The sequence below is a fragment of the Pezoporus occidentalis genome, unplaced genomic scaffold (assembly GCF_034315485.1).
Source record: "Pezoporus occidentalis ecotype Australia unplaced genomic scaffold, CSIRO_AGI_Poc_V1 ctg30, whole genome shotgun sequence".
NCBI lineage: Eukaryota > Metazoa > Chordata > Aves > Psittaciformes > Psittacidae > Pezoporus > Pezoporus occidentalis.
In genome coordinates this window covers 2,059,905-2,087,253 of record NW_026914941.1, presented here as the reverse complement: position 1 = coordinate 2,087,253, position 27,349 = coordinate 2,059,905, and the positions used below count along the sequence as shown (strand labels likewise).

Below are 27,349 nucleotides of genomic sequence, written 5' to 3'. Positions count from 1 at the left end.
TGAAATTCGCACATCTCCACTGATCTGGGGCACTGGAACTCAGCTACAGGGAAACTGCGTTGCCATAGAAGACAAGGCAACTAGAACAAAAGCATTTTTCCCCTTTACATGTAACTATTTCCAAGACAAGTAATAAATAACACAGGATAAAACTTCCCTGGAGATCCACCAGTGTGCTGGTTTTCTCCCTCTCACCTTCACCAGTCTTCCACAATTGGTCCAGGTCTCCAATTATAATTCCTCAAAGAAAACAAGGCAAGGTAGAAAGCTACTCTCAGTCTTTACTTAGCTGCTTTGGTCACTGCTACATAAAGCGGTAAGAAGAAATAGATCCCAAGACAAGACCATGCAGTACAAACAGTCCTGCATGACAGAGAAGGGCAGGCATTTAGAAGCCCATTTGCTGCAGCATGCATGAGCTTGACCTTTAAGGTGAATTTCTACATAGACCAAAACATTAAGAGTGCCTTATTTCCCTGCATTCTGCTGGGGAATAGTCTCAATTTGAGCTACAGGACCTGCTTAATAAATTAATCACCACTGTAGAGCATTAAAAGCTATTAATCATTAGGTACAATAAACACACTCCATGTGTTTATTGGTTCACTAAGTAGGGGAAATTGCTAGAGAAATGTTACTCCAGGCAAGAACATATGCTTATTTACCTGGAAGAGTTTTTTTGATGTTATCTTGACTCCTCTTCCCTCCCCACACAACCTCAGCTTCAGAAGATTCTCTTGAAAAACTGCTGAAAAAAAAGAATCATCATTCTTTATGTGGTCAATAAAGTCAGTGCAGAGAACAAACACACAAATGAGAGTGGAACGCCTACAGAATATCCCTGTCAACTGAAAGCAAGCTCAGAAAAATAACATAGTCAGGGATGAAAAACTGACTTTTAAAGTTATTTACAGAAGGGGAATGTGTGCCCATATTGTGGTGCCCAAAGATGTTTTGTAGGTGAATATTTTCACCATTTCTTATACTGACTCCCACATATGCTGCTCTCAGGACTCGTATTGCAGTGACAGTGTCAGAAAGAGCAGCACAATAGAGCAAAATTGCCCCAGAGCTGAAGACCAGACTATTGGCCAATAAAACCTGCATGTACATTACCAAAAAATCATGGCCAGATATTAATCCAAGTGATACCTTTGTGTGTGCTTCATTCAGAGGTCCTATTCCATCTATCATCCCTTCCACTATGCAGTACAGGTGCTTCCCAGTCAAGATTAGATCTAGTAATGTAGAGACATCATTAACGGATTTCCCTAATTACCAAGCACTGCTTCATCATCAGTAGGTCTGCTTCATCACCCACCAAACCATTTCTAAATCAGGTAGCTACAACAGATGTTGGCTAAAGATGTGTGCTGGTGGGAAGGTCTTTCTCAACACTCCTCCTCCCCCCCCCACCCCAAAAAGGAGTTCAGTGCCTGTCTATCAGAACCCTAACACGAAAATAATAAAGAGAACAAAACCTTATACAAGAGGTTTTGGAATATCTGTCACTCTGGCACACATCAACCACATGCCTCATGGTTTGAAAAAGGCAAGTGTTGTGGGACGCATAGGTTACTGTTCCACCAAAGCTGCCAGCTCTGGAAAGGCATTTAAAAACTCTGGGCAAATAGATCCAGCACAGTAAGACAGAACTGGCAGTTTACAAACTGCTTGTGTGCCAAAAGGACAACGTCAGGCAGTGAGTCAGCTGTATGCCTCTGCTCTCTGGCACACTGGAAAGAAACCCATTATCAGTGGCGCTACATGGGGACCAATAATGGCATTACTGATACTGCCTTCATGCTCAAAGTCACAGGAGTAGCATCTGAAGCCTTATATTAGCTTCCCTGTGTTTCCTTACTTCACACACTCCTGCGTAAGGCAGAGACAAAGAAAGCTGCAACACAAATTATGTATTCATCTCAGCTAGTGCAGCCTAATACAATAAAGTCAGTGCCACAGTGTCACTTGTCACTTCCAGAGCATGAGATGAAATGATGCCATCTGTGAGAGAGAATAAAATGAGGAAGTGAGTCATAGCATACTCTGATAAAATGGCACAGCCACTCTGGAGCTGGAGAGAAAATGATGGAGGAAGGGCCATCAGGAAGCCACAGCAGCAGCGATTACTTCCTAACTCATATAAAGACATAGTGCAGTTTTGTCTATAGAAGCAGCACTCGATAAACCTGCCAGGCACACCTGCAATCTGATCCTATTTTATTATATCTCCTAAACACACTTGCATTTTTATTACTATGTTTGCCTGAAGGCCCTGTAGTGGCAGGGACAAGGATATATTTGGAAAGTTAGAATATCATTAACCAAATTCAAGTTCACATGAACAATCAATAGATCACTAATTAGAATTCAATTCATTCCAAAAGACACTATAGTTGGTGAAACTAATCAAGTGTTTGCAATTGGCAGGCTTTCAGCATCTGAACTTGCTTTTAGGAAGTTCTCTGTCCAATGTGACAAATCCAGCACAATATCCATGCTCAAAATAGGCATCCAAGTCAAAACAACAAGAAAAAAGTCTTTGAATTCCATTTATCATTGTGCTTTAATAGTTCTATTTTATACAATTCTACAATAATTCTATACATACTAGGAGTAATATAAGCTTAAAAATCCAGGTATACATTAGCTTTTAAAAGAGCGGAAGAAGTGCACTTTTCCATGAAGGTTTCTTGAATGATAGAAACAATTTTTTGTGATGTCCAACAACATCTGCTATAAAACATGCGTCATGACTATGCAGCAAAGTGTTTTCTTTATTAACTCACCTATAAACATGCTGCCAAGTAGGCTTCAGCTTGACCACAGATGCTGGGCTGGCAAGATGCTAATCCCATCTTTTAGAACTGCAGAAGCCTGTAACTTTGACCTTCACTTACCAGACCCTCCAGATGTCTGAAGCCAATTCCTCACTGTTTTTAACAGCTATGCACACCACCAAGAATGTGTGATCCCTGTACTCCCAGTAGATGACAAAAGGTATAGCTTTTAAGGATACAACTGATGTAGTACATAACAGAGTCCCACTGGGTAGCTCTCTGTCATAAGTAACAGCAATTTGTATCACACAGCATTCAACTGCTAAAGGAGACATCAGTGATCTATTCTGTAGCAGACAGTTATTCCTGAAGGTGAGGATTTAAATTCCTACATCATTCATCACCAACAAACTGCATATTTTAGTCAAATCTAAAGTTTACCAAAAACTCAATAGAAGATTTTTGCATGAATGCCACTAAACCATATTGCCCATACACATTTAGGTGGTCAGACACTGTAAAAGCAATTACTGCCTGTGGCCCAGATATGAGTAGCTCAATGCCACAAATGCAGATCAGACTGCTAAACCCCTACATGATGCTGTACACATGGTTCTTTCCTCCTGTATGTCATACAGAATTATTGATTTAGCTTACTAGTTTCTTATAGAAGCAGTGAAAAAATGCTTCCATTCACTTATGCCAGATTAAGCTACAGGTCTGCAATTATCAATCTCTGAAAGATACAAATCTGTGTTTTTATCATGACAGACATGACTGAGAAATGGATAACCTGTTGGTTTGCTGCAGTAAAATTTATTACTACATACTTAATTTTAATGGCTGATTATGAGTTTAGTAGAATAACTTCATTATTTCATTATCATACCCACTAGTTTCAAATAACAAAACTACAGATTCTACATATCTGAATAAAACTATTAAGGTGACCTAATGACTTACACACTTATGGTGAAGTCAGGACAGTTAAAAGAGTTGCTGGTCCTCAGCTAAACCTTACACCAGTGCCAAGTGCACTCCACAGGCAAAACAGAGCGCTGGAGGAAATCACCTGCCAGGAGGACTGGGTAACCTCAGCTGGTGAGCAGCAACTCCTTAACTTACAGACAAAGCGCCCTGGTTTCAGCAGGCATAGCTTCATTTTCCTCCTTGTGGTGGGACAGCACCAAAACACAGCAGGTGCTGTGTTGCTTGTATCAGCAAGAGCAACGCTGATAACACCGATATTTTAGTTGTTGCTCAACAGTGCTTACCCCAACCAAGGACTTTTCAGTCTCTCATGCTCTGCTATTGAGGAGGAACACAAGAAGCTGGGAGGAAGCAGAGGTGAGACACCTGACCCAGACTGGCCAGATGGGTATTCCACATCACAGCACATTGTGCCCAGTATATGAACTGGGGGGAGTTGGCCAGGAAAGGCTGATCACTGCTTAGAGATTGTGCATCACTTGTTTCGGCTTTTTCTTTCCCCCCTCAGGGGACAGGGTTTATTCCTTTCTCTCTATTCCCTGTTATTATTATATTATTGTATTTTTCTTTTAATTAAACTGTTCTTACCTCAACACACAGGTTTTTATATTTCTTCCAATTCTCCTCCCACCCCACTGGGCAGTGGGGGCAGCAAGTGAGCAATTGCCTGGTACTTAGCTGCTGGTTGGGCTTAAACCACACATCACTTCTGAATGATGTCAAACCTCTTTCTGCTCCCACAAAAGCCAAACACTGACAACTCTACCCAGTAACAGAGAACTTCAACAGTCTTAGAATTTGCTAAAAGCCATAAGCTTAACCAAGTAAGTTTGCTCAAAGTCCTGCAAGGACACTATGGTAGGGAGAAAGGTCCAGCTGAACAGTGCACTCAGACATTCTAACATGATGCAGACCCTCCACAGGACCTTCCAGCTCCTGCTCCCATCCTGCTGCCCTCCTCCACCCCAGCCTGAGTTAATGATTTTCCAAAGCAGATGGTTGCTGCTGGTAAATAGATAAATTATAGCCAGCAAAAAGCATGAAGCTTGGGATCACTGCCATAGTGAAAAACTGAATCCTCAGGAAACAATATTATATATAACTTAGCACTGCATCTAAAAAATAAAACCTAACTCTTGAGAGCCCAGTGTGCCTTACGAAGCGAGCTAATCGTTTCCTTCCCTATGCCTGAAGCTCTGCAATAACTAGGTTTCTGAACTGTATTTTTTTCATTAGTCTTATGCTTCCAAATATAATCTATTATTTGGCAGCAAAGGCAGCACAAACATTTGTTCCCTCTCAGTACAGCTGCAACGAATTGGATTGAAAAAACATTGTATTGGCAATCCAGCATTCCTCTGTCGTGTTGATTTTTCCCTGGTAACAGGGTTGTATTTCTTCCTTTGTGGGGGGTGTGGTGGGAACAGGATGAAGAAATGCATTTCCTCTGTCCTTGGCTTTTTGAGTTCTCATCCCTCTACGCCCTGATAGAAGGGCTAGGCTCCAGAAGCGCATACTGTGAAGCTTCTTTTAATATGTGTTTGTATATAACAACCTTTTGTCTTTCTCATTCTCAGGAGTGCAAACATGAAGAAACTCCAAACTATGGCATTATATCTGAACATAAAAAGAAGACACTAGAGAGTTTACTGTTGCCTTTTGCCTAGAATCTCCAAAAGCAAACCAAGCAATTACACTCCCTGTTGAGATACATGACAATCCACTAAGGATGGTATCACATGTAGGTTACAGCAGTATTTCCTTGAGAGAAACAAATGAACAAAAACTTGCTGGAAACTACTCAAGGGCTAATCTTAGAGCTCAGTTAGAGAGCCGACAATGTAAAAAATTGTGGGCACCTAATTATATGGTCAAATAGGCTTCATTTCAAACAAAATGTTGCACTTTTTTGTGCCGTATACAAAATACCAAACCCACACAGCATATAAATTAGTACAGAAATAAGGCTTAGTGCATGCATAACTTAATACATGCAAGCTAAAGTAGAAAACACAAGAAAGCAACAAATAGCAGCTGAAAACATCTGGCTTTCTCAGAGGTTGCTAGTGCCAGACGAGTGCCAGACTTGGGCTACACTTGCAGCTCAGACTGACAGTTGCTTACTGCAGTGCCACCAGCCTCAGCAGCCCAAGATCTGGCAAAGGACGTATCACTTGTCATCACTACCATACCAGGCACAAAGTGCTTACCAGGGCAGTCTAAACTGCCTCAATAACAGAGCTAAAGAAAACCACAGAAACCCCCAGTCATTTGGCCCCTATGGCCTTAAACCGACAACACTGATCACACTGCAATGGCAAACTCATGCTGTGTTTTAAGTTCACATTTTTGTGTCAGGAGAGAATCCCCATTGTGGAGAGAATCAGACACAAGGACATTCAGTGGAGCCAAGTGTTTCACAGCAGTAAGACACAGTTGTCAAATACAAAAGTTGACTTCTGGTTTCATGCTGAATCAGGAATAAAAAACCCCAAATAACCCACCACACAAAATTGCTGTTATTTGGTAACACTTCAGATACGGACCAGAAGAGCCAGGCTCTACTCAGTGGCAAACAATGATAGGACAAGGGGTAATGGGTGCAAACTGGAACACAAGAGGTTCCACTTAAACTTGAGAAGGAACTTCTTCTCAGTGAGGGTGACGGAACACTGGAACAGGCCGCCCAGGGAGGTTGTGGAGTCTCCTTCCCTGGAGACATTCAAAGCCCGCCTGGACACATTCCTGTGTAACGTTATCTAGGTATTCCTGCTCTGGCAGGGGGATTGGACTAGATGATCTTTTGAGGTCCCTTCCAATCTCCAGCATACTGTGATACTGTGAATAATTTCTCACTAATGTGGAACAAGTCAGGAATGATGTGATGGATCTTTGGCCTCTCCAGAAAGTACTGACTTGAAAAGCAGAAATGTCTCACCAAGTTGTGAAGTTTTCTCGACACATGTTTGGAGCCCATTATATTAGAATGACTTAAATGATTTATGTAAGAGGTAGGAGAGAAACTATAATGCTAAATGAAGTCGTATTCTGCTGGTTAAAATCCATCCTGGCATCTGACATTGATTCTTATGTTTGACTCGATCAATATTTAAGCAAGTCAACTTTAACAGACATTTCATAATGTAGCTTCTGGCAGTTGTTCTCCTTATCTATAATAAATTTTCCCTTGTATTATAATTTAATTAGCTAGCCAGAGTATTCCTATGGGCTCAAAAAGACTAAGATAAGCAGGATTTGACAATAGGATTATTTATCAGCCAGTGTAATAAAAAATTAAAGAGACACACAGATGATATAACAATATTCGTTTTGAGAACTGATTTAAGAACAAAAGGAAGTTAAAATACATAATTAGAACACTACAAAAGAACAGACACAGATCAGAGAACATTACTCATTGCTGCCCTATGATTATTTATCAAAATAGGAACATGATAAAAACAAACTCAAGCTGTAACAGTGTCAGAGCAGTCCTCCTAGTTCACTAACAGTACTGTTCTGCAAGACATCTGTGCAAAAAAAAATGTCTTGGAATAAGGAGAGATTCCCCTGGGTTTTCCACCTCATCTGCTGCCTTGCAAAGCCAAAATAAGTTCCGCTGCCTTCATCTCCTGTTAGCACCACAAGCCAACAGAGACTCTCTTTTCCCATGAAAGTAGACCAGATTCCTAAGTATCAAACAGTTTGGCCAGGACAAACACTAAGACATCAGTTTTGCGTTAATGCAATATTACAGCTTCTCTTCCAGAGCTTGAAAAGACTGTGTATCAAGTCTTTACTTGAGTGACTTTTTCTGGAAGGCCACTGAAGGACTATTTTTCAACTCAGCACACTAGATATAGTTTTTGTTAGTCAGTTCACCACACATGGAAGACAATAACATTCCTAAAGTCACCTTGAGGAGCACAAGCCGATAGTAAACAGTGTCAGATTCCATCTTTCTTAGAGCAGGGGTGATTCACAGCAGATGCCATGTAACTGAGTCTTGGCAAAGCACTGCTAGATCCATGCGTCCCATTAATGTTTTAAAGGTTTCAAAGTATGAAATACCATGGAACAGAGTTATGCAGGTTGACAGCATATGACAACACTGTTATGCTATGTGCCCCCTTTATTACCTGTTGTAATTACCAACTTTAATGTGCACAACAGATTCCTTTGTATGTTAAATGTGTTTCTGTATACTGTTTATTCTACAAAAGAACATCTGATGAATTGCATTGCAGCCAAAGGCTGACCTTCAGTATCACTGGATCTTTTTTAAACAAACTCTTAGAGCCACCCAAGCACATGCTCTGAAGTAAAACCCAAGAAGAGAATGCATGTTTGTAGAAGACACAGCTTTATTCACAGGCATCACTGTTGAACCACTTGTTTCAGCTATAAGTAACTGGGTTTGGTTGTTTGAACAGTGTGAAACAATACACACAATGCCACTCAACTCCCTTGAGCAAGTATCTACAGATGTTAAAATACTGACTCAGAATGATGGTTGTCTTAATAGAATGTACCATGATGTGAAATATTTCATCATTTATTACAAATTGTCAAAAAAAAGAATTCTTTTAAGAGAAATGTTGAAGAATATTTGAAAAATACCTATTTTTAAACAAAAATCAAGCGAATACATACATATATTTAATAACTTGCTCCCCATCTTCATTTTTTTTTTTAAGTTTGTATTTGCTTGGTTTTTCGAATGGACTTCAGCAACCTTTTGCCATATGAGCATGAATATTTCAGAATGCCCTTTAGAAACAGAGGCTATTCAAGGGAATTGAAAGAAACCCACAAAACAACAAACAAACAAAACCCAGAGCTGATGAAACAAAAAGAAAAAAAAACAAACCCAAGACCTAACATAAAAAAAGGGTGAAATCAACTTCAAGCACCTCAAGTCAATTATTTGGCTGCGGCTCCAAGATAAAAATGTAGCAATTCAGTAGGAACATAGGACACATTTCTGACTGAAAGACATATTTCACAAATGTAGGAGTTATGAATCAATAGAAATGGCAAAATTATTGACATTCCTACTTTACCTGTTCTTACTAGAGAAAGTACACATTGCTTGACACCCTGGTTTATAACTGCCTCCTCACTTTTGTATTACATCCTATCTGAAAAGAATTCACTTCATATGGCAATAACTTAACAAATGTTTTAGAAGCATAGTTTTGAGACTCCAGTGAATTAGAGCATAATTCTTTCCTCCTAGTTGCACCACAGCAGTACATATGTTTAAAAAGTGCTGAAGACTGGTTTTGTTGAAACTAATGCCCCCTATGTTTTTCTTCCAATTCTGAAATTCAATTTGCGAGCACGTATTGCCAAAGGGTAATTAGCTATCAGTCATTTGATTTCTTCCCCTGTTCTTTAGCTTTGGGCCCCATCGACAAGACACACAGGTCACATAAACCTGAACTTTTGCTTGGATTAATTCCATGTCAGGAGTGTCTTACTGGACTAGCACACACTTAACAGGCATTTCGATTAGCACCATGGATTTTCACTCTCTTAATGAATGTAACTACATTCTAGTGTCTCTTGCAGCTTTCCTTTCACATCAGCATCCTACCCGGGACTAAAATTTCAAAGCTTGAAGAGCTTTCTTCACCTTAGACCATAAAGCAGTCTGGCAGAACCACAGTAAAGGCATGGAGGAGCTCCCCACCTCTGAGCAGAAACCAGCTGTGCACTGCTTATTCCCCCTCTACTTTGTGAGTATTTGAGGGGGGTAGAGGGGCGTTGAACCATATTGTAGGTAAGAACAACAAAATTTAGACCACATAGTTATTTTCATGTAATATTGCATTCCTATTCTTTAATTTCACTACATTATTAGTGTACTCCAGAATACAAAGGTATAGCTACTAACACTGTTATGTGTTATGCAGAGATGAGCAAAGCTGCTTTACAACAAGGTCTGAAACCCTTAGAACCTTTATTAAACTGACATTTTTTACTTGACTTTTCATTACCTTCTGTGAAGTCTTATTTTTTCATTAAAATTAAGTTATTCTACTGTTTGACTACTCCATGCAGTTAAGAAAACACAGTTCTAACCTTCTCCCTCATCTCTTTTCATTCGTTACCAGTTTTTAATTGCTCTGTGTCATGATGTATATCTCAAAATCATTGTCTAATTTGCACAATTCCAATTTCTGACCTTGTTCCATGCTTGGAACACACTTCAATTCTCAATAATCATGCTGTGTTTACACTCCGAAGTGACAGATCTCAAACATACACTAATGGCAATCAAATCCTTACAGAGCTTTTGAAGCCAATTCAATTTCCTAATTACTTTCCCCTCTTTGCCTGCACTCCCCATCCTTCACCAGGGGCCCCCAGCAGTGCACATACCCTTCTGATCCTCTCTCTCTCCCAAAGCAGTATGAAATACCTACTGAAGTGTCAGTGTCAGTGCTCATCCAACTTTCCTCCCCCTAACGTGTTGTCAACAAGATCATAACTAAGCATTACTGAACAAGAAAGCAAGCACTTTTTCCTTAATCCAGGTGCTCAAATATAAGTTTAATCCACCACATGTGCAATTTCTACAGAAAACCCACATAGCCTCAGTAACAGCCTACAGTATCCTCAGTTTCTTACCTAGCGTAGAAGCTCCTTATGACTATCGCTGCTGACATCTTGCCTGCGATCTCAGCTGTGGCTTTTATCTCAAATAACAATCCCTTGTTTACTCACACTTTTATTCTACATCTTCAGTATTGGCTTAATAGAAGCAAATCAACATTAGCAGTTTTGCATGCCACAATGCACTAGGTGCACTGCAGCATGCTACATTTCTATCCTAAAAAACAGCAACTTTTTTTCAGGTATCATGCTGTAACCTTTACAGTAACCTACCCACAAGACTGATACTTCCCACTTAGGACTATGGAAACCACAGCATCTACTGCAAAAACCTTTATGGAGACAAACTAATAATTCAAGGCCAGGCAAATCTCTCAGTGGAACTCAGACTTAAAAAAATGCATGTTTTCTTACCTCACGTTGGTGGCCCATCACACCAGTAACCACTGTCTCCTTCATAAGGAGCTAAAGATTAGAATTATTCTGAAGACAGACCTGAGTAACTCATTTCATGGGACACAACTGTAAGGAACACTCAATGTCTGTCTTCCTTTGCAAAGAAATCCAGTTTTACTATTTGGAATACCAAAGCAATGCATGTCATGAGAATCCCGCCGTTAGCGGGGTGGGAGGAGAGCAACAACCTGACAATTACAGTTTAGTCACACTATTTTAAAATACAACACTCAATTCAACATACAGTATTCTTTGAGTAACAAGCAATGCTATTAAAGTCTGATCCACCATATTTTGCAGTTATTAATAAATCAGTTAGCATAACTACATGAAAGGAAAGCTTTCTGTTTTCAAGAGATCAGAGTTTCAAGCTCTGCTTTCAATTAATACATGACATGAGAGACAGAATGGACCATGCCACCCACAGATTGAAGTTTTTTTGTTGGCTTGCTTTTTTGATTATTGGTTTTTATTTTATATATTTTGTTTCTATTTTATATATATTCCTAGCTAAGAAGTAAATATTGTTACCTACAGAAGTCAGCAGAAAACAAGGCAATAAAATTCACATTTATGCAACAACCAGTCCTATACCCTGCAAAGTCCCAACTATTCTAGAAACCTCCACACCATGCCAAGAAAGGTACCTAAGTCTCAAAACACTGGTTCCAAAGAAGAGTTGTTTAAAAATAAATAGGGTGAAAAAATGGGCTCCAAGTAAAACTTTCTGTACTGATATCTTATTCTGTGCACACCTTCAAGGCACTTCTCAAGAAAGGTTTATTTTAAAACACAGTTGAGCTGTATAAGGATATAAGGATCGATTCAAATGACAATTAGAATTCTGTTAGAATGATTCAAGGACCGGCTTAACCTGTCTTAATTCATACATCTTTTTCTAGACTATTGCATGGAAGCTCATCTAAGTGTTACTGACCTTGAGGTAAAACAGCAGTAGTTTAAATATTTTTCCCTTACTCCAGTAGGAAAAAAGATCAGTTCTTCACCTCTTTAGGTATGGGAGCAACTTTCAGTAATCTCAGCTCTTCATAGCTGCAAGTAATCGGGAATATATTTAAGCACGTGATTAATCTTCATTGTATAACAAGCTCCACAGAGATTGTTCTTAGTCACAGATAATAATTCCCATTGTTACAAAACTGTGCTCAGAATAGTACCTCCCAAGGAAAAATTTCCTTGCAAAAGCAATAAGAGTTGGGATGACTATCCTCAAGCTGGGGAATAAGGAATAGAATTGAGAGCTTGCCCAAAATCATCTGACATGCAAGAAAAGCCAACAAAGGAATAGGAATAACACATGTAAGAAAAAACAGCAAAGGAATTGGAACAATCTTAATTACACTGCAGATAACATACTACAGCAGAGAGAAAAATGTCTCATGCACTACAGAAAAACTCCTATATTTACCATTTTAAGATAATTTAGCTTTTAAAGTACTGTTTTAAGCTCACTCGAAGTATTACTGTGCTCTAGATTTTGGCCTAGCAAATGAGAAATTAATTTTGTGACCTCAATTTAGTAAAATTTTAACAGAATATATTGGATAGTTCTAGAAGAAAAAAAATCAGCCCTTTAGATAGCAGGTTCATCTTTTCCTAGCAACAGGAACAACTTTAGACATGTAATCTTAGCTCTACTGTGCTCTTACCAGTATATATTAGTGTGTGAAATCTCATTAGCAGGGAAGAACTACATGCTTCCCAGGGAGAAAGGGGCATATTTAGTATTTGCTACAGAGGACTAAAGAGAATACAAACATGAACATTCAATTCCTGATAATTCCTAGCTTGTTTTGAAGAAAACAGTCACAGAAAAGGTTGATGGAGCTGTCACCAGTAGAAAAATGCTACTTTGTTAGAGAATAGAGTGCTATCTTAACTCTCAGCTTCTAAGGGAGGGTGAGATGAAAGACCAGAGAGTAGTCACACTGATCACACCTAGTAAATAGAACATTAAAAAAAAGGAACGTGTCTATTCATAACTTTTGCCCCTTGAAATCCAAGAAAGCTGCCTAGATTTCTAATAAAGACATAAACCAAAGGAAAACACATTCTCAACAGAAGGTACAAAACCCTTCTATCAAAACAGTATTAAGCTGCATCTACAGCCAACTTACTTTAACAGAGCTCCACATGATCCATAAAGAAACATTCACTCAACAGAAAAAGCAAGCAACCACATAGCAAGCTAAAGATGCTAGTAAAGTAGGTAGTATGCATATGGACTTGATTCACAAGGATGATTTCTGAAACAAGATGATGTGCACATGGTTAAACTGCAAGGTTACAGTGCTTGGCTAAGCAAGATCACTTCAGGAAGGCACACTGCCCACTACATTTTATCAAAACATGTATACCTAGAACAAGTGGTGCTTTTACTTGAGCTATTAAGATGCAGGTGTAGCATTTAAAACCAAACGGCTAACATCCAGAGCGTAAATAACCCATGCTGTTATTGGAGACTCAGACTAGTATAACTTGAACAACTGCATTTACCTTTCATGCCAGAGAAGGTGGTGTCTAACACACCAGAGATAACTGTGGGGTTGGTAGACTGGTATATCTACGTTCTCATTTAGTTCACAGGGGTACACCTTCTGATCATTCCCACTAGTGGACACACACTGGTTCACATCCTGAAATTATTCAAGTACGAAACAAGTCAAGTACATTCCTTTTGGATTAAATCCAACCAGAAGGTGTGCTCAAGTAACACATCTGATGTATCCTGATCATTATAACGCTTTTGAACCTATAGGACCAAACTAGAAATAGATCCAAATAAGCATTCCTTTCCCACATCAGAGGCAGGGATATCGTCTGCACTGTCATACTGCACAGAGCTATGCCTACTTCACCACAATAGTTGCTAATGGTCACACAGTTGAAGTCTGATTCTCTTCTGGAACATCTCCAGCATTGAATTTCCTTGTTTATTTCTGCAAAAAGCAAGCCTGCTTCAGCAGCACACTAAGCGCAGGTTTCAGCCATCTGGATGGACCACAGCAGTAAATCAACAATTGATGATAACATAGTTAAAAGTAACCAAAATGCTTGTAATTAATCTACTTCATTCACTAATCTTGTGTTGCAAAGAAAAGTTATTATTGTACTGTTGTATGTTTACTGCATAAAAATGGCATTTGCATGAAGGGTTATCCAAAGAAGAGGAACCGTTTTGCACCTTTGTGCTAACACACACTTCCTTTACAACAACACACTTTCACATTTAACTGTCTCACACTAATACGAAAACTTAGTTCTTTGGACTACAAACACACTCTGAGTATTTCTGAAAGAAACAGCCACCTCCTCTTCCCAGTGCTTCCAGGAAACTATTATACACTGCTTTTCACTTTTCATGTCAACTAAGTACACTATGTTTCTCCTCCAAGAAGATTTACTGATGAAATTTTGACACAATTTAAAACTAATCCATTTCCTCATCTGAGACTGGGAGTCATAAGCTCCAAGTGGCTTACTTGTCAGACTGAAGTATAATTCAGTTATAAACTGACCCTTTCACCAAAATACCCCAGTAATGAAGCAATGCTTACATTGCCACAAGAACAAATGCACAGGCTTGAAAAGACTTCTGGACATGCTTTCAATTTGGAAGCATTTTTATCAGTTCAGAAGAATAGAGTTCAGTTATAGAAATCTTGATTTCTGTAAAAAAAAAAGCTATTTTCCAGGGCTTTTATTTTGTACTGTTACTTCCATAACAAAACATGGTTCCTTCTTGTCACTTGAAAAAAAATTATTTACCTCTCAGCAGTAATGCAGGATTACTCATTCCTTGGAATTCAATGTATTTCTTATGAGTTTCATCAAATGAACTTTTCAGAGATTCATCACGAGGATTTTTATTATGTTTACAGTTACTGAAATAGTTCAGCTTATAGCTAGTGCTTGCTGTTGGAAGGCTGATATTTCAGTTTAACAGGTCTATCGGTTCTCAAGTCTGTAACACAAATATCAGAATACAATTTTAAGCTCCATATTTTTGTACTTATTGCCTTTGCGTAGGATTTCACAGCTTGAAAACAAGTGTGGTAGTTGAATCATGGACTGTGTATTCAGTATGCACTTGTAAAAAGTGAAAATAAAGCAAAACAAATGGGACTGAAAGACCGGTTTTTCAGTAGGAATAAGATACTTCTTTTACACTAACCTTTTTAATTATCTTGGGTGATATAACTTTAATCACTGGCCAAAAGATGTTCCAGTTGACTCTAGTCACACATGAATATTTCACTGTCAGTTGTGGTGAAGATAGTTTTACAGAGCAACTTCATCAAGTTTTCTGGCATCAAACCTTAGTGGGAAACTAGGCTATAAGTGGAATTCTGAGCGTAATAATCTAAACCCACGATTACCATTCATTTCCATTTAATTTCAAGTCTCATATCCACATTTCCCCGCTACTCCTACCTGACAAAATGACTTCCTCTGCTTGTGGCTGGCTCTTGTCCTCTCAGTCTGTTCTGCTTGCTCACCTGCCTGTAGGAAAGAAAAGACAATTTCAGTGTCTCATTTGCAAGTCCAAACATGAACATTTTCTTGATAAATCTAAAGCACTGTGCACATGATCATTCATATTACTTTTTTGAAAATAAATGAATATGTATGTATATATTCTTTATCTTGATCATGACAAAGGTCTGCTCCAATGGCATTCTTATAAAGGAGTTACCTAAACAGTGACTGCCTCTGTCCCAAACCTGACTGCACATCATTATACAGAATTAAAACCAGCATATCTTACTCCAAAATATTCCATCCTACAGCTGACACCCACCTACCCTGCCTCACTCCTTCAGACTGCTGGAAGCACTGTTGGCACTGGGACTGACGCTCTTATATTCCCCAAGAGCAGTTCTCTAGCGGTTTATGTCATTTAGATCATAACTTAAAAGCTCCATTATGTTAGAAGAAGCAAATGCTTGAAGTTTTCATTTATTCCACGTTCTCAGAAGAGAACTTTTACAGCGTAAGAAAATAGACTTATCACCTGACAGTGTATTAATAACTATTCATGTAAATAACAGCAAACACTGAAAAATACCTAAAATACCTACAAGCAAACGACAGAAACTATGAGTTTCCACAAAGGGGGAAGAAGTGGCAGTATGTTAGTAGAACTTAGGTGTTTCAGTGCTCCTAGTAGTAAATTTGGGGGGGGGGGGGTAATCTGCTTCCAGTAGCAAACAATCTCTGTATCCTGACACAAATCTTTGTATCTCTCAACAGTCCAATGCTTTATGACTATAGCTCTTAATACTTTCTTAAAACATTTCCTCTAGTATCATAATCAAACAGAGCCATCTTCCTATAATGTGTAATGTTACCTGTCTGTTTATAATTTACAATTTTATAACCGTCTAGCTTTAAAACTCCACTGTTTAAATGCAAACATAAGAAACATAAGCTAATGGCTTCAATTTTATGCAGCTTTTGAAAGCTGCATTTAATCTCAGGCAATACAGAATTTCTGTATTGCATTTCATCTTCCTCTACATGCAGCATCGCTCAGTATTTTTCAGTGTAGTTTAGCATCTTGCCTCTGTTGAGTTCTATTTTGTGGGTTTGGACAAATTACAACAGAACGCAAGAAATGAGTAGGCTTTAGGAATGTTTTAAACTTTGTGTTTCTGAATAAGTGTCTTTTTGCACTAATCTTTTTTAAACAATAACGTGTGCCACTAGAGAGGTAAGTACTTGCATTGAAGCATATATTTTGTCTCTACGTTGCTTAATGCTTCAAAACCATTCCAAATACTTAAATTCTTTCAAAGTACTTAATGGATAGGAACCATTCCCTTTATTTTGCTACTTTTCTCTCCCTGTAATAACTGATTTTATTAGTATGCTGCTCATCTCCCTTATACAGAATTTAGACGCAATGAAGCCAACATTAATTAATTGCACATTATTTTCATATTATTTGAAGCATCAGTTATTTTCTGATCTATGCTTGTCAAGTTTTTCGATCTATCAGACTGATTCCAAGCCCATTTTCTGGTCTTCCATTTAAGCAGCTTTGTATCCCCAGAATACATGGGAAAAATACCCAGACTACAGAACTCTGTAATCCAGTCTCATATATAAAATGCATAAAAACTGTTAAACAAGTCTACTCAAATACATCAATATCTTCCACTTTTCCCCCATAACAACACCCTCAGCAGGCTCCCACTGCTGTTGCCTTCTCTCCTTTTTATTCAATTACTCCTCAGTATGAAAAAGTAATCAGTACCCTAATGTACCCCACAAATTTAGCATCTTTTTTTTCCTTTTTGACATTCAAAATTCATGTGTGACTAACCACTGAAAATCTCCAAAAATCTCTGAAAAAAAGCAAGTCAATAAAAGGAAGTATACAATAACCACCTAAATTAAGAATAGGCTGCTGCAAAAAGGAAGTATATATCTTCTTATGCATCACAATGGATTAAACTGCAGCACAGAGGTTTCTGTTGAGACATTGGGAAACACCTTCCAATGCTAAGGAGAATCCAGTCCTACAGAGTCTACAAGGGCTGGAACTTCTATTGGATGTCTGCTTAACCACCAAAACTAAAGTCTGATATTTTGTTTGCTGCTATTTAGATTCACTTTTGGATGTATATTGCATGGTTACAGGAATAGTAGCCCAAAATTTAGCCACGAATACATAATCATTTTCGGAAGTGTCATTTTAGAGGAATAGTAAAGACAATGAAACAAATGTATAATGGTCTAAATGCCTCATCTCAGTATGATGAAAACAAGAACATCAATTCATTTCTAGTCCAAGCACAAATGGCTGTCCAAGAAAGAGCCCTTCATCACTTAATTTGCTTATCACATCACATTCATTTGCTTATCACATCACATTCATTTGCTTATCAAAGGATAAGCAAAACATTGTGTCCTGAAGTAAAGGTCTCCCACAGTTTGCAATTAATGGTTTAATTACGGTATATTGTTTCTCATGTATACTCCGGAATCACAGTCATTACAATGAACACCACTTGTGACAGTTCTCCCTTTACTAAACTCCCTTTCCAGCTCTGCTGCATTATTTCCACCTAAAACACTGAGCTCCGCCAAGCAGGACCAAAGTAACTAACTGAATTTACAATAAGAACACTTAGGCAGAAATGCACTTAAAATAGAGTGAAAGCCATTTACCAAGCTTACTGCAACAGTCATTAAAAGCATAGCTGTATGTACAAGAAATGATTTGAAAAACTTCTTTTTGGTAAATGCATTTTTGAAAGCTATACCTTTGTCATTTGTTGAAGAACCTGGAAAAAAGAAGTAAGACTGTGTAGCTTATTTATGGGCTACACTCACTGATTTCTTTTTCTTTAACTGTATGAGTAATTTTTTGGCAATATGCCTTCAAAGTTAAAAGGATGAACATTAAATTATGAGCAGAACAATTTAGCAAAGGCTGCTCAAGCAGCGCACAGGAATAAGAACCTACATTTAGAATTTTATTTGGTTACAGGATTTTAAGTTGTGGCAGATAATAATCTATTAGCTCCTGAATCTGTAGGTACTCTGCTGTTAAGTGATTCATTGAATGCCCCTTCCACAGATGCTCCCCATGTTCAGATTTCAATTTAGCAGTTTAAAGAAAATTAAGCTCTGCAGGTTCTTGTCGTATCATTTTGAATTCTAGACACAACCAGCTTCCAAACTGAGCATGTGGTCACTTATTCTAAGTCCATAGAGAAAAAACAAGGCTGTGCAGTTTTCCACTGCTGCCCTCATTCTATCACTGAAACAAACACAAATCCACTTCAGGGCTTACACCAAACAGGAACAGTGGTAACTAAACAGCAGGAAACAAGAATGAAATCACTCCACCCTAACAAGAAAGATATACCATTCTGAGTGCTTCAGGGATAGAAAACATAATCCTGAGTGTAGATGTACTGGGTGACAGTGCAGGTTTCCTACATGATGCCATGAGGTTCCTCAAAAACACTAACAGCTGTCTAACTTGCCTTGGGTGCATTATCAAAATGCCAGTCACTTGCTGCAGATTAAAAAAGGTTGGTCTTTGTCAGGGTTTTGAGCAGCTGCTCAATCACAAAACATGAAACCGTGCTGCTTCTACAGCACTGCAGGGAGCTGTGACAGTGCCAGCATCACAGTATAACCCGAGTGGAAGTACCGAGGGTAAGATAGCTCTCAGCCACAAAGGGCAAATTGATTGAGGGGAAAAAACAGACTTCACACTTAAGTTTAAAAGTCTGGAAAGGCAGCCTAGCTGTGCACCCAAACAGAGGTGCAAGAGGCAATAGTAGCTACCACTATGGTCTCTCCTTAAAATTATTAAAAGAAAACCCCATTTATTCAGTAAGGAAAAAAAGTTTCTGTTTTAAATCTTTGTTGTCAAAGTTTAGGAAAAGAAGTATAATGATTTGAAGACTTTCTTAAAAAAAATATAAGTGAAAAATTAGAGTTGTACATATTTAGTGGAAAGTCACATAATATTAAACACTGGTTTAAGTGACAAGTTAATACCGATCTTAAGCCAATAGAGTTCTCTTGTTCATACTCAGTCAGGGGTCATTATTATAATGTTATAATGAGCCACCTGCAAACTTTCTGAAACTTTTCATTTTCTAGGCATACTTATGAGCCCATTAAGTCCAAGGAACCTGAAAGCTAGAAATTTCAGGAACATAACAGAATCACTGAGTTTTTTACTTCTGTAGAACTTGCTGGAGAGTCACACTATCACTAAAAGTGACAGGAGGTCACTATGAAGTCGGGATGTTTCTTTGATCTACATGGAACCCTTTGGTGGCCTCAGTCTAGTTCCTTGAATCATCTGTATCACTAATTGGCTCCTGTCTTGACAGATTCAGATGAATAAAAGTAGCAGAGACTGAATTGCATTCCATTCATTTTGGAGGTAGAACATTTAAACCTTTACAACCAGCCCAGAAAATTCTTTTACAGTCTTCAATTTAAAGAACAAAGCTGAAAAACCTGACATTGATGAGTTGTATGAATTCATCTTATTAGCTCTTGCTAAACTGATATTCACAGAGAACAAGTATCACTTTGTAGGTTGTTGAGGAGGTTTTTTTCCCCTTTTTTTATTAATAGACAAATTATATGGAAGACTAATTGGAATACACCAAGCTATCCTTGTTTCTGCAGAGCAAGAATGGGGTTGGGTGCCATAAGAGCAGCCAGAAAGGGGCTATGTTCATACACAGGGAAGTTGCAGGATTTTGCGCTTTGAGATAAAACAAGGCAAGTTCACAGCAATCAAAAAAAGTGAGCTACCTCAGGGCCTTGGTACCAGCTGAGGAACAATAGTTCCATTGGAAAAAGCATTCCAGTCATTTTGGTGTAGTGATTGTCATTCTACCATAAAAAGTGTCAGCTACAGCAGCTTTACCCCAAGTTTAAGATGAAACCATTACAAATGGCTTTACAAGGGGCTTGAGAAGCAATCTAAGTAATGTATGTTAGTTTTAGCTTCATCAGTTTGAGAAGAACAACTGTGGCAGTGGTAATGAGTACCAAAACAAAAAGTATAAAACATTCCACTTCTTTCTGGTGCAGCCATGTAGCTACAGAATATGATCTGTGCAAACATTACTGCGTCTTTTTATTTAACACAAGTCATTCTCAGAGACTGAACCCCCAGATACTTGTTTCACCTTAGTCTGCATATACATTGGAAGCAGAGGGGGTGGGGGTAAACAAATAAAGGGAAAAAAACCACAACCCAAACCACCACAGCAGGAGGTACAAGAAGCAACATTCGGTTACCACCTACACCGGTGTTTGCAGCCAGCCTAGCCAGCCCTGAACTGTTCCACTTTGCCTGCATTTCCAAGAGGTTCATACTGTTACAGAATAACAGCTTCCACCTTCTTTAACACCCACCAAAGTTTGGAAATGAAAAAGAACTAATTTTTAAGAACTTGCAACTTTGACAAATCACACTGTGCACCTACTGTAAAGAAGCAAATTATTTTATCACTGTCATGGTTGAACCCAGTAGGTAGGTAAACACTAAACAGCTCATTTTGGGTGAAATCCCAACATGTTCGAGGTGCCCACTGTCCTGAGCCTTGCTCACGCTATCCCCCACACCCTGCCTCTTACAGCTCTTCAGTCTGAGGGCGGATCTGTGCAGCAGTAGTTCAGCCCTAATGAAGACTTGAAACCCGTTCAGGAGACATAACAATAGTGGAATGCTGTGTTTGAACATCCCGAGGTTATTCGGGGTTCTCAAGAGCTATTGTAATTAGCCTGGAGAAGGAAGACATCTGCCCCATAGATCTGGTCTTTAAAAGATAAAAGGTGTAATTATTAAGAGTTGGCGATAGATGGCTCCCGAAGTACGGAGATAACGGCAATGCCGAGTACAAATGCCAGCTTAGTCTCACGACCAATTCTGTCATCTCATAAGGCAGTGCTACAAAGCACAGCAAAGTTATAACCTTAACCCACCAGAGATGATAAACAGTACAACAGGGAACACATACTGCGAGTGTTACACAACCCAACTCTGAACGCATTCTACAACTCTGAGAGCAAATACATCAACATTGTGATCTCCGACTATTAAAAACTAATGCAATGCAAGCGTATAACAAATTTGGTTTAACATGCTCCAGTCAGGTCTGCCTTTATCTCAACCCTTCCTACCCCACGTTGGGTGCTAAAAAGGACTGGTGTGGTTTAACCCAGCAGGTAGCTAACCACCACGCAGCCACACACTCACTGCCCTTCTCACAGGGATGGAGAGAGAACTGGGGGAAAAGAGAAAAATTCCTGGGTTCAACTACAGTCTAACAGGACAGAAACAGAAGGGATAATAATAATAATAATAATAGAATTAGAATATACAAAACAAGCAAAGCACAATGCAACTGCTCACCACCTGCCAAATGCTGCCCATCCAGCTCCCAAGGAACAGCCCCAGCCAGCTTTCCCCCTAGTTTATACACTAAGCATAAGTCATATGGTCTGGAATAGCCCTTGGGTCAGTTGGGGTGACCTGTCCTGGCTGAGTCTCCTCCCAGCTTACTGTACCCTCAGCCTCCTCAAAGGTGGGGTGGAATGAAAAGCTGAGAAGTCCTTGAATTAGTGTAAGCACTGCTCAGCAATAATTAAAACAGCGCAGTATTATCAACATTACTCTCATCCTAAGCCCACAATACAGCACTGTACCAACTAGTAGGAAAAAAAACCTGGCTCTATCCCAGTAAAAACCAGGACAATGATAATAACATAAAGGGTATTAACTGATTTGTTATTTTTCAACAATGTCTGGAAAAATTCCATCAGTAACTGGATGGCTAAAACTCTTCAGGATTTATTTTGTGAGCTCTTAGTAACCAGTATTTCTTTGCATTCCATTCTGTCATTTCCTTTTCCCATTCTGTCATTTTCCCTAAATGACCACCAGCCAGATAACTACAAAATTCCTTTAAATTGCTGTTAGCTCTTTAAAAGTTGGAATAACAATGCCATTTTATAAAATGACAACTTAGAAGAAATTCTCTTATCTAACTACATTGAAACACTAAGTGGTATGCATATAAGGAGGCCTTTTAACAGTCGAATTACTAGAGTTTGTGTCTGTATAATCTGGACATCGCATAATTATCTCACCAATTTTCCCACGTCTTAAAAGGCTTCTCACTCACTCCAAAATTGCTACTTTGGTTCTGTCTGAGATATGAAAATTTGACTGAACTTTTCACTTTTGCTATGGAGCAAAATTACTAGCCATACGGACTATACATACTGACTGTAGTCAGAAGTGCTTGGATGGGCAGCTCAGTTCAACCACTTGACATTCAGTCACACATACTTACAGTAAAAACTAGATAGGTATAGTCAAGGTACTAAAAACTCAGTTGTGCTGAAAGCAGAAGAAAGCAAGTTTTTGCATCCCCTCTGCCACTGCATTTGGAATAAACACCTTACTTGCTCTGTGACAAGATCCAAAGAACTAAAATATTGTACCAAGAGCAGACTGAAGCAGTCACAAGATACAAGTGCCAAAGGCCCAGTTTTGCAATGTGTGTAAAGGACATAAGTACTAAGAGGCAGTCAAAGGACTAAAGGTAATCTTATCTTGGTCTATCCTCAAATCAGACCGTTTTTATCCCCGGCAGCATGCATCTTGGTGCAGTTCTCCCTCTTTTCCCCTTTAGAGTCTCCTGAGTAGCAGTTACAGATTGCTGCTTACCCAGATTTTGACTACAAAGAGATATGTACAAAATCACTCTGAACTGCATGGAATCACGTGTTTGGTAGTTGCACTAAGAATAAACAGCTCTTAAAAAAAACACCAAACAAAAAAGCTCCATAATAAAATTGCCTCAGCATTTTTTACTACTTCCAGGTTACGCTACTTCCGCAGAGAACACATTAATTCTTTGCACAACTACAACATCAGTATATATCATCTGTTAGCTTCATCAGCTGTTCAGAATTTCAAAGACCACATGAATCACGTTATACATAATCCAGAATTGTGCAGTCCTGCTCAGTAGTTTCACTCTATCAGTGATCCCATTTTTGGGTTTTCACTACTGCTTCTGCACTCATCTTCAGGTCTTCAATGTGATTGTAAATATTATATAGGAAATACCTAATATTGCATATGAATCAAAGTTACAAGCATGAGCACAATAAGTCAATGCTGCTTCTGCTTTCAAAGTTATTTTCTAAGAAAAACAACTTCCATATATATATCTATATATCTCTATATATATATACACACACACATCAGTAAAGAATTAACATGAAAGCATGAAAGAAAATCAGCATTGTGGAAGACTGAGTGGATGAGGGCCTCTGTAGACAGACAGAAGAAGCCTCATGTTTACAAGCCCTGGTCCTCATGGGGGACTTCAACCCCACAGATGTCTGTTGGGGGAAGAATACAGCAGGGCATAAGCAATCCAGCAGGTTCCTGGAATGCATTGATGGCAACTTCCTTCTCCAAGAGATACAGAAGCCAACGAGAAGAGGTGGTATGCTGGACCTTGTTCTCATCGACAAGGAGGGGCTCATGAGGAATGTGAAGTTCGAGGGCAGCCTTGGCTGCCGTGACCACGAAATGGTGGAGTTCAAAGTCCTTAGGGTGACAAGGAGGGTGCACAGCAAGTTCAAACCCAAACCATTCTATGATTCTATGAGGAATCTACCATTAAATAGGAATCAAAGTTGCTTTAGAGATGAAAGAAAAAACCTAGTCAATTCCATCTTTTCTCAAAAAAATATTTAAATCATAAGCTTAGCACATCTATATTCAAAATAGCTACTATTCAATGTAGTTGCATACTATCTTTAGAAACTGTATTGGCCTTTTAAGACCATAAATTAAATTATGCCTCTAACGCAGAAAAGGCAGTAGCTTTGGAAAAAAGGAGATCCAGATACCATTAAGGCATTTTTTGCATGTCCCTACAAAAATCACAGAATGGTTTATTTGGGAAGGTGACCTCAGAATCATCCTGCTAATTCCCATTCCTCTCTACACCAGGGCTCAAAACTTGGCTAACTTCATTTTTGAAGCAGGTCACTCAGCAACACGTCAGCCAAGCTCTGAGTATTGCCTAAGATAAAGATTTCACATCCTGGGCACCTGTTCCAGTATTGATGACCCATACTGCAGAATTCCTTTTCTTGGCACCCTATTGGAATTTTCCTTAATAGAACTCGTGTTCGTCATCCTTCACCCAGATCAACTTAAATATTGGCAAACATATTTGGGCTTGGACTTGAAATAAAGTAGATGACCAGATTTCTTTTTCTTGCTGGTTAACATCAACTAGAAACTGCTTAACTGAAGGCCTGTGCTTTTCTTGTTTACCAAGGCTTTTTGTATCCTAACAAACACATCACCTGACTGTTCATTCATGCTAGATGTTGAAACAATTATTCAAAACTCTATCTAAACAGAGAAGTTGTGTACTGATGTCATTCACTGTGACCAGAGCTTCAGGTTCTTTCTCATCTGAGCTCAATCCTTTATTTGCATAACACAAACATCTGCCATATAGCTCAGGAGAACTTACAGTTCTCAACAGGCAGAAACACAATTTGGGGTTTCATCCAAGTTTACCATTCATGTGGTAAACTCAAGCTCAGCTTTCCCTGCTCAAGAGAGTGCAGGCTGTTTAACAAGAAACTCATTTCAGTAGATTTTGTCACAGAATGAGTGATTAACAAAATGGCTCATTGCATTGTTTGAATTATGGGACTTGCAACATCAGCTGGCTAAACTTAGATAAGTATCACTGCTGAGCAATCAACATTTATTGTTTCCACTTACAGCCACAAAACATGCTATTTAAGGAAAAAAATCAGCTATGGCACAGCCCCCAGCATGTGGTATTGTCAAAATAACAAGTAGATAACAGGAAATTTCCACACAGTACTCGCCCTGAAAAGCTATTTTTCTCCCCTTGTAATCTGTACCATTCCATTACTCCCTAAAAAAAACCTGCCACCCTCTACAACACAGAGACCTAGTTCCACTATGTAACTGAAAAAACACAGCCCAAGTTCATAGAAATTTAAGATTCAGTATTATCTCAGTTCTCTATTTTGCAGTTATCAGTCTTTTCAGCTTTACCTCATATTTAAACACTTGCTTGTTTGACACTTCTGACATTCTCAGTAAGTCAAAGATAACAGGAGTTACATTATAAAGCAACTTTTCAGAGGCAGGGGTGTATGTAAACACATCCATACCTGGAGTAACAGAAGGCGCACTACAAAGTCCTTATACTGGGAAATAACAAGACTGGAAGTAAAACCACTACAACATGAACGCTGCAAATATGAACTGCATTTTCCAAATCTGAGTTCTAGTACTACTGACCAACATAACATGTCGAGCATGTACAGATCACCTTTCCACGTTAGACAAATGTCAAGGACTTTAACTGACAAGAATAAATTAATAACAGAATGTGCCATTATGTTAAACCAAAGAAGTTTTTCCCGGTAGCTCTTGATGCCTATTAGAAACTCAACAGCAAATCTTTTCCACCATACAGTTCATAGAAAATTGCTTCTAGCCTGAAATGGTCATCATATTGAGAAACACAAAAATGCTTAATCATTAGGACTTCTTACAGCCAGTTTGTCCGATGCTTTAGTAACTATAATAAGAAGCTTATTGCTAAACATCGCTAATTTGTACAGAAAAGCAACAGGCTGCCAAACCCAAGTCTTACTAAAGGCAGTTATCAACAGACAACTGTTCTGAGCAGGGATTAATGTAGGAAAATAAATATTACATAAAATGATTCAATACAAACCTTTGAACGCAGCTTTTAACTGTAATTTTGAACATTTTTATGAAGAAGATGACCAAAACATCAAGAAACTTTTGCTGGAAATGCATAAATTGAAGTCCAGCATCACTAGCCACAACTACAGAATTAAACAGTTAGAGTCGATAAACGCTGTAACAGACTGGCTAGCTAGTGCCAAGTATGGGAACCGGATTATAACTCTGGATTTAGCAACAACAAATGTTTTTTACTTTATACGCATCAACCTTATTACACAAACTGGTGAAAAGAAGGAATAAGCTGTAATTTGAAACTATGATCCTGAAACAAAAGCTATTTCACCAAATCAGTTCTGTTCTATATTGAACAAAGGAAATTCCTGTTGTTCTATAGTGATTAAAACAAACTCACAAATCCCCCAAAACCCAAAAGAAATCCTAAAAATTTGCAACTCAAACCCATCTAAGGAAGTCCAATGTCAAAAGCATTCAGGTGAATTACAAGTGGGTTTCTCACAGCTCAAGAACTGTCCGCAGCATTCAGCTATTCTCCTGCTCACAAACTACCTTTCTGATCAAAAAGAAATTCCATCCCACGTACTCAAAACATGTATTTTGCGGCATTCATCTAACTCCCACATACACAAAATGCTACCATGACAACGTGGATGCTGAAACTGAGTTAAGTAGATCATATTCTGCAGTTCGATCCACTGTTCTGCCACACAAGTATGAATATTTTAACTTGTATCCAGTGACAAATTTGCAATCCAGGGGAACTAAGAAACCCACAAGTACAATGATGGCCTCTTTATTACATACCAGAACTAGTTGCTGTCATGCTCATGGTGTCACTTACTGGATTTACTACTGCCTCTAAACCTTTTGGATTTATGCTTATTTCCATTAGCTTGCTCCAAACAACCTCAAAATACCTAACAAAAAAATTATGTCTTGGACAGTTATGGGCAAGACTTGTGCCTGCAGGCAACATTTCATCAGAATTTATCCTAATTTTCTTATCACACTTCTATTTCGAAGCCAAATCCTTTCCAATAAGCGAAACCCCAACACACTAAAGGGATTCATTCCCTAAACTTGCTCTTCAAAGCTTTTTTGATACCTAATGTTAGAAGTAAATATATGTAACCAAATGAATCACAAATTTTTACAAGCACAAATAAAGAGC

The 27,349-nt window shown here is 38.6% G+C and overlaps 1 long non-coding RNA gene across 2 annotated transcripts in view; it reads right to left on the bottom strand.

The window, feature by feature from the left end:
- Positions 1-11,667: 11,667 nt before the first annotated feature.
- LOC134168119 (uncharacterized) overlaps positions 11,668-27,349 on the bottom strand; it is a 55,344-nt gene continuing 39,662 nt past the window's right edge. For both annotated transcript variants that reach the window (XR_009966429.1, XR_009966428.1), the window contains 4 exons: positions 15,306-15,374; positions 14,640-14,835; positions 12,989-13,117; positions 11,668-11,903 (listed from right to left, as the gene is read on the bottom strand). This is a non-coding gene — a long non-coding RNA (uncharacterized LOC134168119). The remainder of the gene's footprint in view (positions 11,904-12,988; positions 13,118-14,639; positions 14,836-15,305; positions 15,375-27,349) is intronic.